This window comes from Brachyhypopomus gauderio, chromosome 18 (genome assembly GCF_052324685.1).
Source record: "Brachyhypopomus gauderio isolate BG-103 chromosome 18, BGAUD_0.2, whole genome shotgun sequence".
Lineage (NCBI taxonomy): Eukaryota > Metazoa > Chordata > Actinopteri > Gymnotiformes > Hypopomidae > Brachyhypopomus > Brachyhypopomus gauderio.
The window spans coordinates 9946595-9963532 of record NC_135228.1 but is presented as its reverse complement, the minus strand read 5'-3'; the positions used below and the strand labels follow the sequence as shown (position 1 = coordinate 9963532).

Here is a 16938-nt window from a genome sequence, read left to right as displayed (position 1 = left end):
GTTGTGTATGGAGTGTTGCAGGTTGTTTTTTTTTTTTTTTTATGGCCCACCTCCACCCCCCCCATCTTTGGAGGACAACTTTGTTTTTATGTACAGTTCAAATGACAATTATGTATAATATAGTGATAACAATATGCAAAGTGATAATTATTGGGGTTAGGTGGACCAAGAAAATAGGGGGAGAGAAAGAATAAAAAGGGAAAAGACAAGGGCAGGGAAAAATAAAATAAAACAAATAAATAAATAAAAAACACAACCACCAGATGTTGCAGGTTGTGTATGGAGTGTTGCAGGTTGTTTTTTTTTTTTTTTTATGACCCACCTCCACCCCCCCATCTTTGGAGGACAACTTTGTTTTTATGTACAGTTCAAATGACAATTATGTATAATATAGTGATAATATGCAAAGTGATAATTATTGGGGTTAGGTGGACCAAGAAAATAGGGGGAGAGAAAAAATAAAAAGGGAAAAGACAAGGGCAGGGAAAAATAAAATAAAACAAATAAATAAAAAACACAACCACCAGATGTTGCAGGTTGTGTATGGAGTGTTGCAGGTTGTTTTTTTTTTATGGCCCACCTCCACCCCCCCATCTTTGGAGGACAACTTTGTTTTTATGTACAGTTCAAATGACAATTATGTATAATATAGTGATAACAATATGCAAAGTGATAGTTATTGGGGTTAGGTGGACCAAGAAAATAGGGGGAGAGAAAGAATAAAAAGGGAAAAAACAAGGGCAGGAAAAATAAAACAAATAAATAAATAAAAAACACAACCACCAGATGTTGCAGGTTGTGTATGGAGTGTTGCAGGTTGTGTATGGAGTGTTGCAGGTTGTTTTTTTTTTTTTTTATGACCCACCTCCACCCCCCCATCTTTGGAGGACAACTTTGTTTTTATGTACAGTTCAAATGACAATTATGTATAATATAGTGATAATATGCAAAGTGATAATTATTGGGGTTAGGTGGACCAAGAAAATAGGGGGAGAGAAAAAATAAAAAGGGAAAAGACAAGGGCAGGGAAAAATAAAATAAAACAAATAAATAAATAAAAAACACAACCACCAGATGCTGCAGGTTGTGTATGGAGTGTTGCAGGTTGTGTATGGAGTGTTGCAGGTTGTTTTTTTTTTTTTTTTTTATGACCCACCTCCACCCCCCCATCTTTGGAGGACAACTTTGTTTTTATGTACAGTTCAAATGACAATTATGTATAATATAGTGATAATATGCAAAGTGATAATTATTGGGGTTAGGTGGACCAAGAAAATAGGGGGAGAGAAAAAATAAAAAGGGAAAAGACAAGGGCAGGGAAAAATAAAATAAAACAAATAAATAAATAAAAAACACAACCACCAGATGCTGCAGGTTGTGTATGGAGTGTTGCAGGTTGTTTTTTTTTTTTTTTTTTTTTTTATGGCCCACCTCCACCCCCCCCATCTTTGGAGGACAACTTTGTTTTTATGTACAGTTCAAATGACAATTATGTATAATATAGTGATAACAATATGCAAAGTGATAATTATTGGGGTTAGGTGGACCAAGAAAATAGGGGGAGAGAAAGAATAAAAAGGGAAAAGACAAGGGCAGGGAAAAATAAAATAAAACAAATAAATAAATAAAAAACACAACCACCAGATGTTGCAGGTTGTGTATGGAGTGTTGCAGGTTGTGTATGGAGTGTTGCAGGTTGTTTTTTTTTTTTTTTTTTTTATGACCCACCTCCACCCCCCCATCTTTGGAGGACAACTTTGTTTTTATGTACAGTTCAAATGACAATTATGTATATAATATAGTGATAATATGCAAAGTGATAATTATTGGGGTTAGGTGGACCAAGAAAATAGGGGGAGAGAAAGAATAAAAAGGGAAAAAACAAGGGCAGGGAAAAATAAAATAAAACAAATAAATAAATAAAAAACACAACCACCAGATGTTGCAGGTTGTGTATGGAGTGTTGCAGGTTGTGTATGGAGTGTTGCAGGTTGTTTTTTTTTTTTTTTTTTTTATGACCCACCTCCACCCCCCCATCTTTGGAGGACAACTTTGTTTTTATGTACAGTTCAAATGACAATTATGTATATAATATAGTGATAATATGCAAAGTGATAATTATTGGGGTTAGGTGGACCAAGAAAATAGGGGGAGAGAAAGAATAAAAAGGGAAAAAACAAGGGCAGGGAAAAATAAAATAAAACAAATAAATAAATAAAAAACACAACCACCAGATGTTGCAGGTTGTGTATGGAGTGTTGCAGGTTGTTTTTTTTTTTTATTTTTTTTTTATGGCCCACCTCCACCCCCCCCATCTTTGGAGGACAACTTTGTTTTTATGTACAGTTCAAATGACAATTATGTATAATATAGTGATAACAATATGCAAAGTGATAATTATTGGGGTTAGGTGGACCAAGAAAATAGGGGGAGAGAAAGAATAAAAAGGGAAAAGACAAGGGCAGGGAAAAATAAAATAAAACAAATAAATAAATAAAAAACACAACCACCAGATGTTGCAGGTTGTGTATGGAGTGTTGCAGGTTGTGTATGGAGTGTTGCAGGTTGTTTTTTTTTTTTTTTTTTTTATGACCCACCTCCACCCCCCCATCTTTGGAGGACAACTTTGTTTTTATGTACAGTTCAAATGACAATTATGTATATAATATAGTGATAATATGCAAAGTGATAATTATTGGGGTTAGGTGGACCAAGAAAATAGGGGGAGAGAAAAAATAAAAAGGGAAAAGACAAGGGCAGGGAAAAATAAAATAAAAAAATAAATAAATAAAAAACACAACCACCAGATGTTGCAGGTTGTGTATGGAGTGTTGCAGGGTTGTGTTGGAGGTTGTGTATGCATGTTGCAGGTTGTGTATGGGCAACTCAAAAGACACGGAAAAAACTTGTCGCTACAGGCAAAAACGCCGCAACAAAACAAAACCTTCCCAAAATAAATGAATAACAGATAGGAAGAGAAACAGATAGAGGAAAACTTGAGATAGGCCAGGAAGCGGCGCAGGAGATAGTAACTCAAATAAGTGATGGGATTTGCAAGAGAAATGTAAAGAGAGAGATAGGTGGTGAGACACCTTACAACACAGCACAATGGTAGAGAAAGCAGAGAAGGGCTGAAGTTGTACCGGCATGACCAAAACGAATTAGCAATGATCCGTCTCCACAAGCATCCTTAAGTTGCAGGATGTGTGTGGGTGTTGGAGGTTGTGTGTGGGCGTTGGAGGTTGTGTGTGGGCGTTGGAGGTTGTGTGTGGAGTGTTGCGAGGTTGTGTTGGAGGTTGTGTATGCATGTTGCAGGTTGTGTATGGGCAACTCAAAAGACACGGAAAAAACTTGTCGCTACAGGCAAAAACGCCGCAACAAAACCTTCCCAAAATAAATGAATAACAGATAGGAAGAGAAACAGATGGAGGAAAACTTGAGATAGGCCAGGAAGCGGCGCAGGAGATAGTAACTCGAATAAGTGATGGGATTTGCAAGAGAAATGTAAAGAGAGAGATAGGTGGTGAGACACCTTACAACACAGCACAATGGTAGAGAAAGCAGAGAAGGGCTGAAGTCGTACCGGCATGACCAAAACGAATTAGCAATGATCCGTCTCCACAAGCATCCTTAAGTTGCAGGATGTGTGTGGGTGTTGGAGGTTGTGTGTGGGCGTTGGAGGTTGTGTGTGGGCGTTGGAGGTTGTGTGTGGGCGTTGGAGGTTGTGTGTGGAGTGTTGCAGGGTTGTGTTGGAGGTTGTGTATGCATGTTGCAGGTTGTGTATGGGCAACTCAAAAGACACGGAAAAAACTTGTCGCTACAGGCAAAAACGCCGCAACAAAACAAAACCTTCCCAAAATAAATGAATAACAGATAGGAAGAGAAACAGATGGAGGAAAACTTGAGATAGGCCAGGAAGCGGCGCAGGAGATAGTAACTCAAATAAGTGATGGGATTTGCAAGAGAAATGTAAAGAGAGAGATAGGTGGTGAGACACCTTACAACACAGCACAATGGTAGAGAAAGCAGAGAAGGGCTGAAGTCGTACCGGCATGACCAAAACGAATTAGCAATGATCCGTCTCCACAAGCATCCTTAAGTTGCAGGATGTGTGTGGGTGTTGGAGGTTGTGTGTGGGCGTTGGAGGTTGTGTTGGAGGCTGTGTATGCATGTTGCAGGTTGTGTATGGGCAACTCAAAAGACACGGAAAAAACTTGTCGCTACAGGCAAAAACGCCGCAACAAAACAAAACCTTCCCAAAATAAATGAATAACAGATAGGAAGAGAAACAGATGGAGGAAAACTTGAGATAGGCCAGGAAGCGGCGCAGGAGATAGTAACTCGAATAAGTGATGGGATTTGCAAGAGAAATGTAAAGAGAGAGATAGGTGGTGAGACACCTTACAACACAGCACAATGGTAGAGAAAGCAGAGAAGGGCTGAAGTCGTACCGGCATGACCAAAACGAATTAGCAATGATCCGTCTCCACAAGCATCCTTAAGTTGCAGGATGTGTGTGGGTGTTGGAGGTTGTGTGTGGGCGTTGGAGGTTGTGTATGGAGTGTTGCAGGGTTGTGTTGGAGGTTGTGTATGCATGTTGCAGGTTGTGTATGGGCAACTCAAAAGACACGGAAAAAACTTGTCGCTACAGGCAAAAACGCCGCAACAAAACAAAACCTTCCCAAAATAAATGAATAACAGATAGGAAGAGAAACAGATGGAGGAAAACTTGAGATAGGCCAGGAAGCGGCGCAGGAGATAGTAACTCGAATAAGTGATGGGAGTTGCAAGAGAAATGTAAAGAGAGAGATAGGTGGTGAGACACCTTACAACACAGCACAATGGTAGAGAAAGCAGAGAAGGGCTGAAGTCGTACCGGCATGACCAAAACGAATTAGCAATGATCCGTCTCCACAAGCATCCTTAAGTTGCAGGATGTGTGTGGGTGTTGGAGGTTGTGTGTGGGCGTTGGAGGTTGTGTGTGGGTGTTGGAGGTTGTGTGTGGAGTGTTGCGAGGTTGTGTTGGAGGTTGTGTATGCATGTTGCAGGTTGTGTATGGGCAACTCAAAAGACACGGAAAAAACTTGTCGCTACAGGCAAAAACGCTGCAACAAAACAAAACCTTCCCAAAATAAATGAATAACAGATAGGAAGAGAAACAGATGGAGGAAAACTTGAGATAGGCCAGGAAGCGGCGCAGGAGATAGTAACTCGAATAAGTGATGGGATTTGCAAGAGAAATGTAAAGAGAGAGATAGGTGGTGAGACACCTTACAACACAGCACAATGGTAGAGAAAGCAGAGAAGGGCTGAAGTCGTACCGGCATGACCAAAACGAATTAGCAATGATCCGTCTCCACAAGCATCCTTAAGTTGCAGGATGTGTGTGGGCGTTGGAGGTTGTGTGTGGGCGTTGGAGGTTGTGTGTGGAGTGTTGCAGGGTTGTGTTGGAGGTTGTGTATGCATGTTGCAGGTTGTGTATGGGCAACTCAAAAGACACGGAAAAAACTTGTCGCTACAGGCAAAAACGCCGCAACAAAACAAAACCTTCCCAAAATAAATGAATAACAGATAGGAAGAGAAACAGATGGAGGAAAACTTGAGATAGGCCAGGAAGCGGCGCAGGAGATAGTAACTCGAATAAGTGATGGGATTTGCAAGAGAAATGTAAAGAGAGAGATAGGTGGTGAGACACCTTACAACACAGCACAATGGTAGAGAAAGCAGAGAAGGGCTGAAGTCGTACCGGCATGACCAAAACGAATTAGCAATGATCCGTCTCCACAAGCATCCTTAAGTTGCAGGATGTGTGTGGGTGTTGGAGGTTGTGTGTGGGCGTTGGAGGTTGTGTGTGGGCGTTGGAGGTTGTGTGTGGAGTGTTGCAGGGTTGTGTTGGAGGTTGTGTATGCATGTTGCAGGTTGTGTATGGGCAACTCAAAAGACACGGAAAAAACTTGTCGCTACAGGCAAAAACGCCGCAACAAAACAAAACCTTCCCAAAATAAATGAATAACAGATAGGAAGAGAAACAGATGGAGGAAAACTTGAGATAGGCCAGGAAGCGGCGCAGGAGATAGTAACTCGAATAAGTGATGGGATTTGCAAGAGAAATGTAAAGAGAGAGATAGGTGGTGAGACACCTTACAACACAGCACAATGGTAGAGAAAGCAGAGAAGGGCTGAAGTCGTACCGGCATGACCAAAACGAATTAGCAATGATCCGTCTCCACAAGCATCCTTAAGTTGCAGGATGTGTGTGGGTGTTGGAGGTTGTGTGTGGGCGTTGGAGGTTGTGTGTGGGCGTTGGAGGTTGTGTGTGGAGTGTTGCGAGGTTGTGTTGGAGGTTGTGTATGCATGTTGCAGGTTGTGTATGGGCAACTCAAAAGACACGGAAAAAACTTGTCGCTACAGGCAAAAACGCTGCAACAAAACAAAACCTTCCCAAAATAAATGAATAACAGATAGGAAGAGAAACAGATGGAGGAAAACTTGAGATAGGCCAGGAAGCGGCGCAGGAGATAGTAACTCGAATAAGTGATGGGATTTGCAAGAGAAATGTAAAGAGAGAGATAGGTGGTGAGACACCTTACAACACAGCACAATGGTAGAGAAAGCAGAGAAGGGCTGAAGTCGTACCGGCATGACCAAAACGAATTAGCAATGATCCGTCTCCACAAGCATCCTTAAGTTGCAGGATGTGTGTGGGCGTTGGAGGTTGTGTGTGGGCGTTGGAGGTTGTGTGTGGAGTGTTGCAGGGTTGTGTTGGAGGTTGTGTATGCATGTTGCAGGTTGTGTATGGGCAACTCAAAAGACACGGAAAAAACTTGTCGCTACAGGCAAAAACGCCGCAACAAAACAAAACCTTCCCAAAATAAATGAATAACAGATAGGAAGAGAAACAGATGGAGGAAAACTTGAGATAGGCCAGGAAGCGGCGCAGGAGATAGTAACTCGAATAAGTGATGGGATTTGCAAGAGAAATGTAAAGAGAGAGATAGGTGGTGAGACACCTTACAACACAGCACAATGGTAGAGAAAGCAGAGAAGGGCTGAAGTCGTACCGGCATGACCAAAACGAATTAGCAATGATCCGTCTCCACAAGCATCCTTAAGTTGCAGGATGTGTGTGGGTGTTGGAGGTTGTGTGTGGGCGTTGGAGGTTGTGTGTGGGCGTTGGAGGTTGTGTGTGGAGTGTTGCAGGGTTGTGTTGGAGGTTGTGTATGCATGTTGCAGGTTGTGTATGGGCAACTCAAAAGACACGGAAAAAACTTGTCGCTACAGGCAAAAACGCCGCAACAAAACAAAACCTTCCCAAAATAAATGAATAACAGATAGGAAGAGAAACAGATGGAGGAAAACTTGAGATAGGCCAGGAAGCGGCGCAGGAGATAGTAACTCGAATAAGTGATGGGATTTGCAAGAGAAATTTAAAGAGAGAGATAGGTGGTGAGACACCTTACAACACAGCACAATGGTAGAGAAAGCAGAGAAGGGCTGAAGTCGTACCGGCATGACCAAAAACGAATTAGCAATGATCCGTCTCCACAAGCATCCTTAAGTTGCAGGTTGTGTGTGGGTGTTGGAGGTTGTGTATGGAGGTTGTGTATGGGTGTTGCAGGTTGTGTATGGATGTTGAAGGTTGTTTTTTTTTTGTTTTTTTTTAATGGCCCACCTCCACCCCCCATCTTTGGAGGACAACTTTGTTTTTATGTACAGTTCAAATGACGATTATAACAATTATGTATAATATAGTGATAACAATATGCAAAGTGATAATTATTGGGGTTAGGTGGACCAAGAAAATAGGGGGAGGTTTGCAGGTTGTGCATGGAGGTTGTTGTATGGGTGTTGCATGGAGGGTGTGCATGGGTGTTGCGGGTTGTGTATGGAGGTTGCAGGGTTGTGTTGCAGGGTGTGTATGCGTATTGCAGGTTGTGTATGGGCAACTCAAAAGACACGGAAAAAACTCGTCGCTACAGGCAAAAACACCGCAACAAAAGAAAATCTTCCCAAAATAAATGAATAATAATAAATTATTACATGCTACAGATTTTTTTAACCAGGAAAACCAAAAATAAAATTAATTGGAACTCTTTCACACACACACACACACACATACACACACACACACACACACACTCCTACCTTCTCTCTCCAGTTTCTCCTGCAGCACCTCTATGGTCTGTCTGAGCTCCAGCACCTGAGAAGGCAGAGCCTCCGACACCTTTACCTGAGCCACTGGCCCGCCTCTCTCCTGGACCTGTGCCAACAGCTTCTGTACACACATGTGCGCACACACACACACACACACGATTAACCAGGCAACAGCCCCGACACACACCAGTCCCTCCAATACTGCCAATATGCTAATTATTAGAATATTAATGCTAATATTTTAATGAGCTTTCAGAAGTCAGTATTCTAACAGACACAGACGTGTGCCCTGTGAGTACACACACGTGCATAAACACTGGGAGTAACAGCCGTCAACACCCTCAGGTTTAATCCTGAGGTCTGAGAGAAAGGTCAAAGGTCTCACGTTAATGATGGCGTTCTTCTCAACCAGCGAGGCTCGCAGCTGGGCCGTCTCTAAGGGTGTGTCCTCGGTTGCCGTGCTGACAGGTTTCTGGGCATAACTTAGCTGCCTGCGCAGGTCCTGCAGTTCAGCTGTGCGTGCTGACAGAGCCTGGTTATGTCCCTCCACACACACACACACACACACACACACACAAAGATCTGTATCTGTGTCCCCATCCTGAAACGTAAGCAAAGGGTGTGTGTGTGCATGTGTGCATCACCTTCAGTAGCTGGTCTGTGTGTGTGTGTGTGTATATATAACCTCCATAACACACACACAAATATACACACACATACATATACACACACACACCAATACACAGACACACAAGCATACATATTCACACACATTGTTATTGCATTCTGACTGACCCAAAATGTTTGGACTGTATATAGACAATCTATGCAACATTTATGATGGACTGCATAGTCAGTCTATTTATGCATATTCTAAATGTGGCATATATGTGTAATGTAAATTTTGAAATAGAGAAGTAAGATTTCATCATTGTGTGAGGTAGCGCTTCATCGTACTAAATTTGGCAACAGTTCAGGAGAACTTGGACGCTTCATGCAGGTATTCTGGACTGAATTCTTCAATACTGCTTGCCTAATGGCAGAGGCAGTAAGCTAGAGCATGTGGTGTTTATTCTCTTGACATGACAAACAGAATGATCGTGGAGAAGGAGAGGTTTCTGACTACTGTAGGAAGCTAAACATACCATATATAATGCTAGGGTTCCTTTTGCTTTCTCAGAGTCTGATGTATCCATGACATTACAAGACAGTACAAGTCAAGTTGATAAGGAGACAAACCAAGTGCTGAGGTCAAACAAAAATGTGAGAGGTACACTGTAAAAAATGAATTTTGGGGTCGATAAATATAATACAAGTGAATTGTGTAACATTAACATACAATAAGTTATCGGCTGCAGTGGGTAATTTTGGGTATAATCCACTACGTAATTTTTGTAGTACAGAACATACTTCAGAAATGCTATGAAATTCTACTAAACATTCTGCACATCATGTAGTACAAAATCTTAAGTAAAAGCTACAAAACTACATTCAAAAACTTCATAAATGTTACCCAATTAGGGAACGCAATGACATCACGCAAGCACACTCACAACCCATGCTGGGTGAAGCCTGGGTGCTATAAACAGAGAGGTAAGGAGAAACAGATGAGAAACACAGATGAGGAGAAACAAAGATGGAGATGAGGAGGAACAGAAATAAACAGAGAGACGAGGGGAGGAGTTATGGGAGACAGAATATCAGAGATAAAGACAAACATGCATTTTTGTTTTTTGGTTGTTTTTTTGTTTGTTTTTACGACAAACACTTGTTCATGAAAAGAACTTTTCACAAAGACACACTTCTCACAAAAGACAAACACTGTATTGAGACTTTGAGGTCAAGTTAAAGGCCTCAAAGGCCTGTGCATGCAGATCTTGGGTTTCGCGCTCTACATCACAGAACATCACGTCAGACAGCCCAAACATCCACACAGCAGGAAGGGGCTCCCGTTATGGGACCCGATAATGTTACATTGTCTAAGAATCCAGTTATTCATTATTGTCCAGTGCTGTAACATGGTTCAGGCGAAGCAGATGTACCCTTATTTGGGTATGATTCATCTGAACTGAACTGTGAGTGAGTGAGTGAGTGAGAGAAAGAGAGATGGAAATGGGAAGAGAGAGTGAGAGATGGAGACAGGGAGGGGGAGATGGAAAGGGGGGAGAGAGAGAGGGAGATGGAGACATGGAGGGGGAGATAGGCGTTTGTGTTACCCACAGAGAACACAAACACCATTGGTGGGGATGTTAACACACAAACACACACACACACACTTGCAAGTGCGCAAGCTACACAAAGACGCAGTCAGCAAACCAAACACACTTGAACACAATAACTCATTCAACACAACAACCACTTTAAACCCTCTGAAACATCCAATTTCAACTTATACAGATACTGCAAACACACACAGAACACACAAACACACCTCTACATGGAGCTACTGTGTATAAAAAGCACATACAAATACTTTCATTCACCTAATAAAATAGCTCTAATAATGGGCTTATTTACAGGCTAATACTTGCACACTCACACAGAGAGAGAGAGAAAACAGTCTGTTCCTTCTTATGTTCTTAATGTTGTAGGGGATACTATACTCAAGGCAGACAGAGGTGCATGAATAACTAGTAAATGGCTTGTGTGTGTGTGTGTGTATGTAAAAGAACAAAAAAAGCAGGGCAACAAACAGCTGGACTGATGACTGGACCCAAGCAGTGAACACCACACACCATTACCCCAATATTCCACATATATGAGGACGCGTGTGTGTATGCTCTACGCCTTCAAAGGTACAATTCACACACACACACACACACACACCCTCCATTAGCCACATTAGTCACCTGTTCCTCACATCCTTCAAAGATCAGGGTTAGGAACAGCAGGGTAACGCAGACTACTGCCACTGTAAATTGTACAAAACACAAACACGGCCCGCTCACGTCGCGGTTACGCGTCGCTCGAGTCTGAGGGCTACATGCCGCGTTTGTCCTTCCCAAACTACAGACCTGGACTACATCTCACACGTCCAAGCGACTCAGGACGGAGTGACCTACCTGTTTCACTCATTTCATCTTGAAACCACACACAGAGTTGGGGCTTTTTCCGCCAGCGCCGTTTCCCGTTTGTGAGGAACTTGACGTTGCGCCGCAAATACTCGCTCACCAAAATCGAATGAATTGCGCAATAATACTAATCGAGTCCCTCCTCATACGTAACAAATCATTGTAATTTAGAGTCGGGGGCTCTAAAATTTCGTAAGGTTTCGTAAGCGGCACCAAACGTGATACAACTTCACGATAAACTTGAAGTTACAAGCAGACTGTATGTTACCGATCCTACGACAAACAGCAGAACATTTGTAGACTCGTGTTTCAAAAGTTAAAATTCAAGCGCACGTACCAGCAGACGTAGAAACGACTGTTCCTCTAATAAGTCCCGCCAAACAATAAAAATAAATAAATAAAATAGTTTGAATCTTGCTCTTTGTATATTTCCAATATTTGTTGTAATCGAACACTTTATGTTTCCAACAACAATAGTAAAGCTATTCTCGATTTATTCTCGATAGCTTTGCATTCACATTATTATATACATGCAGTGGCGTGCACACATAGACATCAGGTGGTGCTAAAGCACCACCAACTCTGCCCTTTATCAACGAAAGTGCCCTTTTGAAACTTCGTTTTTTTTTATTATCATTTTACTGAGGTCGGTTGAAATGATCTTTTGAAAACCTGAGCGATTAAAAACAATGCCCTGAAATGAGCCACGACCTCGCACATACCCGACCTCTCTCTTCCTTTAACAACAGATGCGCTGCAGCAGCAGTTCAGTTCAGCGAGGTGAAGGAAGCGTCTTCAGCACAGCACGCACGGTCACAGATAGACTTCTTCTCCCGTCCCCACCAGCCAGGTCACACATCAAGTAAAATCTACCGTTTGCCCTCTAAGTAGTGATGTCAAATTCGAAACGCGGAATCGAACTGAATCGATTCATTTGAATCACGGTCTTCCGAAACACTGTTTCGAAGTCTGTATCTAAACGGGAAAGTCACGTGACTGTTCCAAAAACGGGTTTCGTTACGTCACGAAGTTTCGAAACGTTTCGAATCTTTTAGCGCGTTTTAGTCTGCACTTAAGTTCACAGGGTTGCCAACTGTCACGCATTGAGCGTGAGACACACGCATTCGACCGTTTTCACACGCTCTCACCCCACACTTCCGATATCTCATGCCGAAAAGATCTATATCTATCAACCACCGGCGATCGATCGATCGCGATATAATACTTAATTTGTGTCCATTTTACACCGCCCCAGTAACGTTCGCCACCCCCCCCCCCCCCGCTCAACAATTTACACTCGCCTCGCCACCCACTCCAGGTTCAAATCTCACTCCAAGCGATCTTGAAAAGTTGGCAACCCTGAGTTCAAGCAGCTGGTCTGAGATCAGAATGTTTACTTTACATGTTTAATAACTAATTTGTTCTTCATGCCAGTGGACTGTACAATTCCTCTTTGCAGGGGAGGAGGGGTCACAGGAAAACGGACTGATCACAACAAAAACACTAACCGGACTATGCGCAATAACTTAAAGGCTCATTATAACATAGCCAGTGCAATAACATTTTAAACAGATAGCAAAAATTATGTGCAATACCTCTTTGGCTCTTTATATCCTATTGTTTTTTAGTATTTATTATTATTAGTACTAGCTTAATCTCTTTAATCTTTATCTTCTATTACTGTCATGATGCTGCTGGAATCTTAATTTCCCTGAGGGAAACCTCCCAAAGGGATCAATAAAGATCTATCTATCTATCTATCTATCTATCTATCTATCTATCTATCTATCTATCTATCTATCTATCTATCTATCTATCTATCTATCTATCTATCTATCTATACTTGTAATCAGTTGTGATTACAACTGATTACTTGTAATGTTTAATAAATAAAGCATTACACAAGCATTTCCCTACCTTGCAATGTAAAATGAATAATGTCAGCTATATCAATCCACTCACTAACAGTGTATCATAATGACAAATACATCTTAATTATTAAAACAACCCTGTTCTCTGCAAAATGTTTTCAAGACTACAATTTATTTATGGACACAATATGGTATGGGGGAATATTTCATGTCATATTTCATTAAAAACACATTACTCTGTTTCTGTGGTGTGGATTTATACCCTGGTTGCCCACTAGATGTCACTGTGGCGTGTGATGATTCGAACGTTTCACAAGATTGAATCATTTTCCGAATCAATTGGTTCATTTGATTCGATCTCCCAAAAGCCCCACTTTTGCCATCACTACCTCTAAGCCCAACGTGAAATCATTTTCTTGTGCAGTAAAATGTCTCATACAGCACCAAACCAATACAAATAATTAAGGTAGAGTTTGCAAATCTATGTATTAAGCTGAACATCTTCTGTTGTATAGGTTTTGTTAGGCAACATAAATTAACACAATCGTTTGTGAAAGAAGAAACGGGAAGTTCCCCATTACCTGTGAAAAATGCACATCTGCATTAAACTGCTGTGCACAACAACTATTTAATATGAAGACCCAGTGTATGTGTAATATTGCACTGCTTAGAGTAAACATTTTTAACTTTCAGTATGTGTACTACCATGAGGTGGAGATGTGAGACCAATCGGAGGACTAGACTCCTATTGTGGCTGTGGCGCTATGGAAAGAATATGTCTTTGGTAAGTACATGTGTTCATATGTGTTTGTAATTTCTTTATAAAGGTACACTGCAGATACTGTCTGCATTTTAGGGAACGAGCTAAGTTTACATGGAGTATCTGTTTTACTGTACCCTATAACCTTACTGTGATAGGAGGACATTGTTCTAAAATCCACATTCTGACTGTGTATTGGCGGGTTTGATGCTGGGGGGGAAATATTAACACATTAATAGGTTTAATAGGCTGGAACTCTACTTTTTTCTAACATATCTTTGTTCAGTATTGCTTTTTATCTTCAAAAAGTATCCATTGCAATTTGACGACTGAGTGGTATCAAGTCAAGTCAAGTGGCTTTTTATTGTCATTACATCTGAGTACAGTTACACAGTGTGATGAAATTTCGTTCCTCCGGAACCATGATGCAACACAAATTGACAGTACAACAGACAACATGAAATGCGGCAGGGTAGCAGTTTAAGAATGTGCAAAATGTGCAGCATAGGGCAATCTCACAGCAAGACATTACAATAAATACAACAGGCCAGAGACAATTGAGACATGATGGTGTAAAGTGCTGGTACAGTGCAATATGGTCTAAGTGTTGTCTGAGATAAGTGATATACTGTGTCATATGGAACATACATGAACACAGTGGTTCTGAGGTAGTTATTAGGTCCTGTGGGAGAGCAGCAAATATTTCTGGTGGGAGGTTTCAGTGCAGTCTTTTTGTGCGTGTTTGGTGTCAGATCAGTGTTGGTGTGTGTCAGTTCCGTGTCTGGGAGTTGAGGAGCCTGACTGCCTGGTGAACTAAGCTATTACAGAGTCTGGAGGTGGAGGCTCGGATGCTCCTGTATCTTTTGCTGGACGGCATCAGAGTGAAGAGACTGTGTGATGGCTGGGTTGGGTCTTCCACAATGCTGGTGGCTTTGCGGATGCAGCGTGTGGTGTAGATGTCACTGATGGAGGGGAGAGAGACACCAATGATCTTCTCGGCTGTCCTCACTATCCGCTGTAGGGTCTTGCGCTCCGAGATGTTGCAGCTCCCGAACCAGACGGTAATGCAGGTGCTCAGGATGCTCTCTACAGTCCCTCTGTAGAACATGGTGAGGATGGGAGGTGGAAGGTGTGCTTTCCTCAGTCTACAGGAAGTAGAGACGCTGCTGGGCTTTCTTTGTTATGGAGCTGGTGTTGAGGGACCAGGTGAGGTTCTCTGCGATGTGAACACCGAGGAACTTGGTGTTCTTCACAATCTCCACAGCAGAGCCGTTGATGTTCAGCGGGTGGTGGTTACCTGGTGTTCTTCTGAAGTCAACAACCATCTCTTTGTTTTTATCCACATTTAGGGATAGGTTGTTGGTCCTGCACCAATTGCCAAATTCACTGTATACAACAGGGGTCACCAACGTGGAGCCCGCGGGCTTGTTTTAAAAATAGCTCACTATAGTGCCATGCACCAAAGCGCTGCATCGTTTATGTTTTTGCTACTATTATAGATTGTCCGCAGTTGCTAGCGGTCTTCCCGCTTAGCAATTGACACTCGCACACGCACACCACCATATACAGCCATATACTATATTTTTAACCCTAGCAACAGATCCTCCAATGCAGACAAAGTTATTTGCCATGTCTAATTTCAGTGTGAAAATGTCTGTTTTTATCTCCTTGAATTGTTCTGCTTGTGAATTGGCAAGTGATGTAGGACGTGGACCAGACGTATGCTTTCGTCTGAGCTGGAATCTTTTCTTTTTTTGTCTACAGCCGGGCCTTTTGGAAAGTCTCTTCACAATCTGATCTTCTCAGATCTTCTCAGAAATCTCAGGCTTTCTCACAAGTTTCTTGATTTTTTGCATGAAGTTCTCATATTTGAAAGCACTGAAATTGTCAAGTGTTCCATAAGTCCTTGCATCCTCAGGAAGGTGGACAAGATTGTGTACATTGTAGGATAAATACTGCTCCCCATACAGCTCTCCAAAATGCTGGACAAATAAAATGATTAATTGCTTTGAATACAATAAGTTTTGTTCAATTGATGTGTATCAATCTGGTAGCCCTCTGCAATAATTGGTATCCAAGAAGTAGCTCCCAGATTCAAAAAGGTTGGTGACCCCTGCTCTAGATAGTCATCAAGGACAATTCTGTTTGAATTCTGAGAATTCTGTCCTTATAGGAGCATTACATGACAACACAGGACCTGAGCCTTTGTGTCTTTCACACATCACTAGGGCCGATATCATTTCTGTCTCTAAGTTTAGCTTATCTGTTCTATTCCACATCTTTTATGCTCGCTCTGTCTTTCTCTCTCTCTCTCTCTTTCTGAGTGATAGCAATTGACCACTTTGTATTAGTTATTTTAGTGGCTGTGTTCAATTTACATGGAGCACATATGCAGTGGTTGCAGGCTACAGTACCTCAGTTATTGTTTGACTGGTCATTTATCACAGACACATGTGTCTTTTGATTTGTTTCATCTTGTCTGTAGGAGACTAGTGGAGGATTCTTAAAAATGGACGTGGTCTCATCCTGAAGGTTTCTGAAGTGTTTAAGCATAATATTAGTCATGGTTTTATTTGTTGGATGATAAGTCAGCACTAATGTAATTCTTGTCTTAACAGGAGATTATTTACAGGTCTGCACACCCATTCTCTTACCAGGTAAAACGGTATAAAAGGCATCACCTGTGACATGCTTAGGAAATCCAGTTATGTAAATATTCTGAGATTAACATTATATATTGGAGGATGTCTTCATTCTCACTGTAAATTTATTTAAGTCTGAATAGCTGTAAGGGATGTAGGTTATTGAGTAGTGCTGTATATAGGAATGAGAGGACATATAGATCTATAGACGATGCAAGATTAACCAGAATTTGCAGATTTAACTGAAAGATCTAAGAAAGGTCCCCTCATACCGGGATATGAGATATCCCATTTATATTTCAGAGTTAATGAATCTTGGAGAGAGAAGAAATGAACAGTTTGAGCTCTTCAAATGTGCATTTTGTTCAAAGTATCTCAACGAATCTAACAGTGCGCTTTATATGGGTCCCATTTTGGTTCTCACTGCCCTTATTTACATT

At 41.6% G+C, this 16938-nt stretch overlaps 1 long non-coding RNA gene across 3 annotated transcripts; it reads right to left on the bottom strand.

Moving 5' to 3' along the window:
* Positions 1–1695: 1695 nt before the first annotated feature.
* On the bottom strand, positions 1696–11923 carry LOC143481871 (uncharacterized). Of its 3 annotated transcripts, none has more exons than XR_013122091.1 (3): positions 9668–11923; positions 8540–9399; positions 1696–8275 (listed from the first exon to the last, which is right to left on the bottom strand). It is a non-coding gene; the product is annotated as an uncharacterized LOC143481871 (long non-coding RNA). The 3 variants fall into 3 exon arrangements; XR_013122092.1 differs by having other exon boundaries at positions 8540–9733; positions 11217–11923; XR_013122090.1 differs by having other exon boundaries at positions 8540–11923.
* Between the last annotated feature and the right edge of the window lie 5015 nt (positions 11924–16938).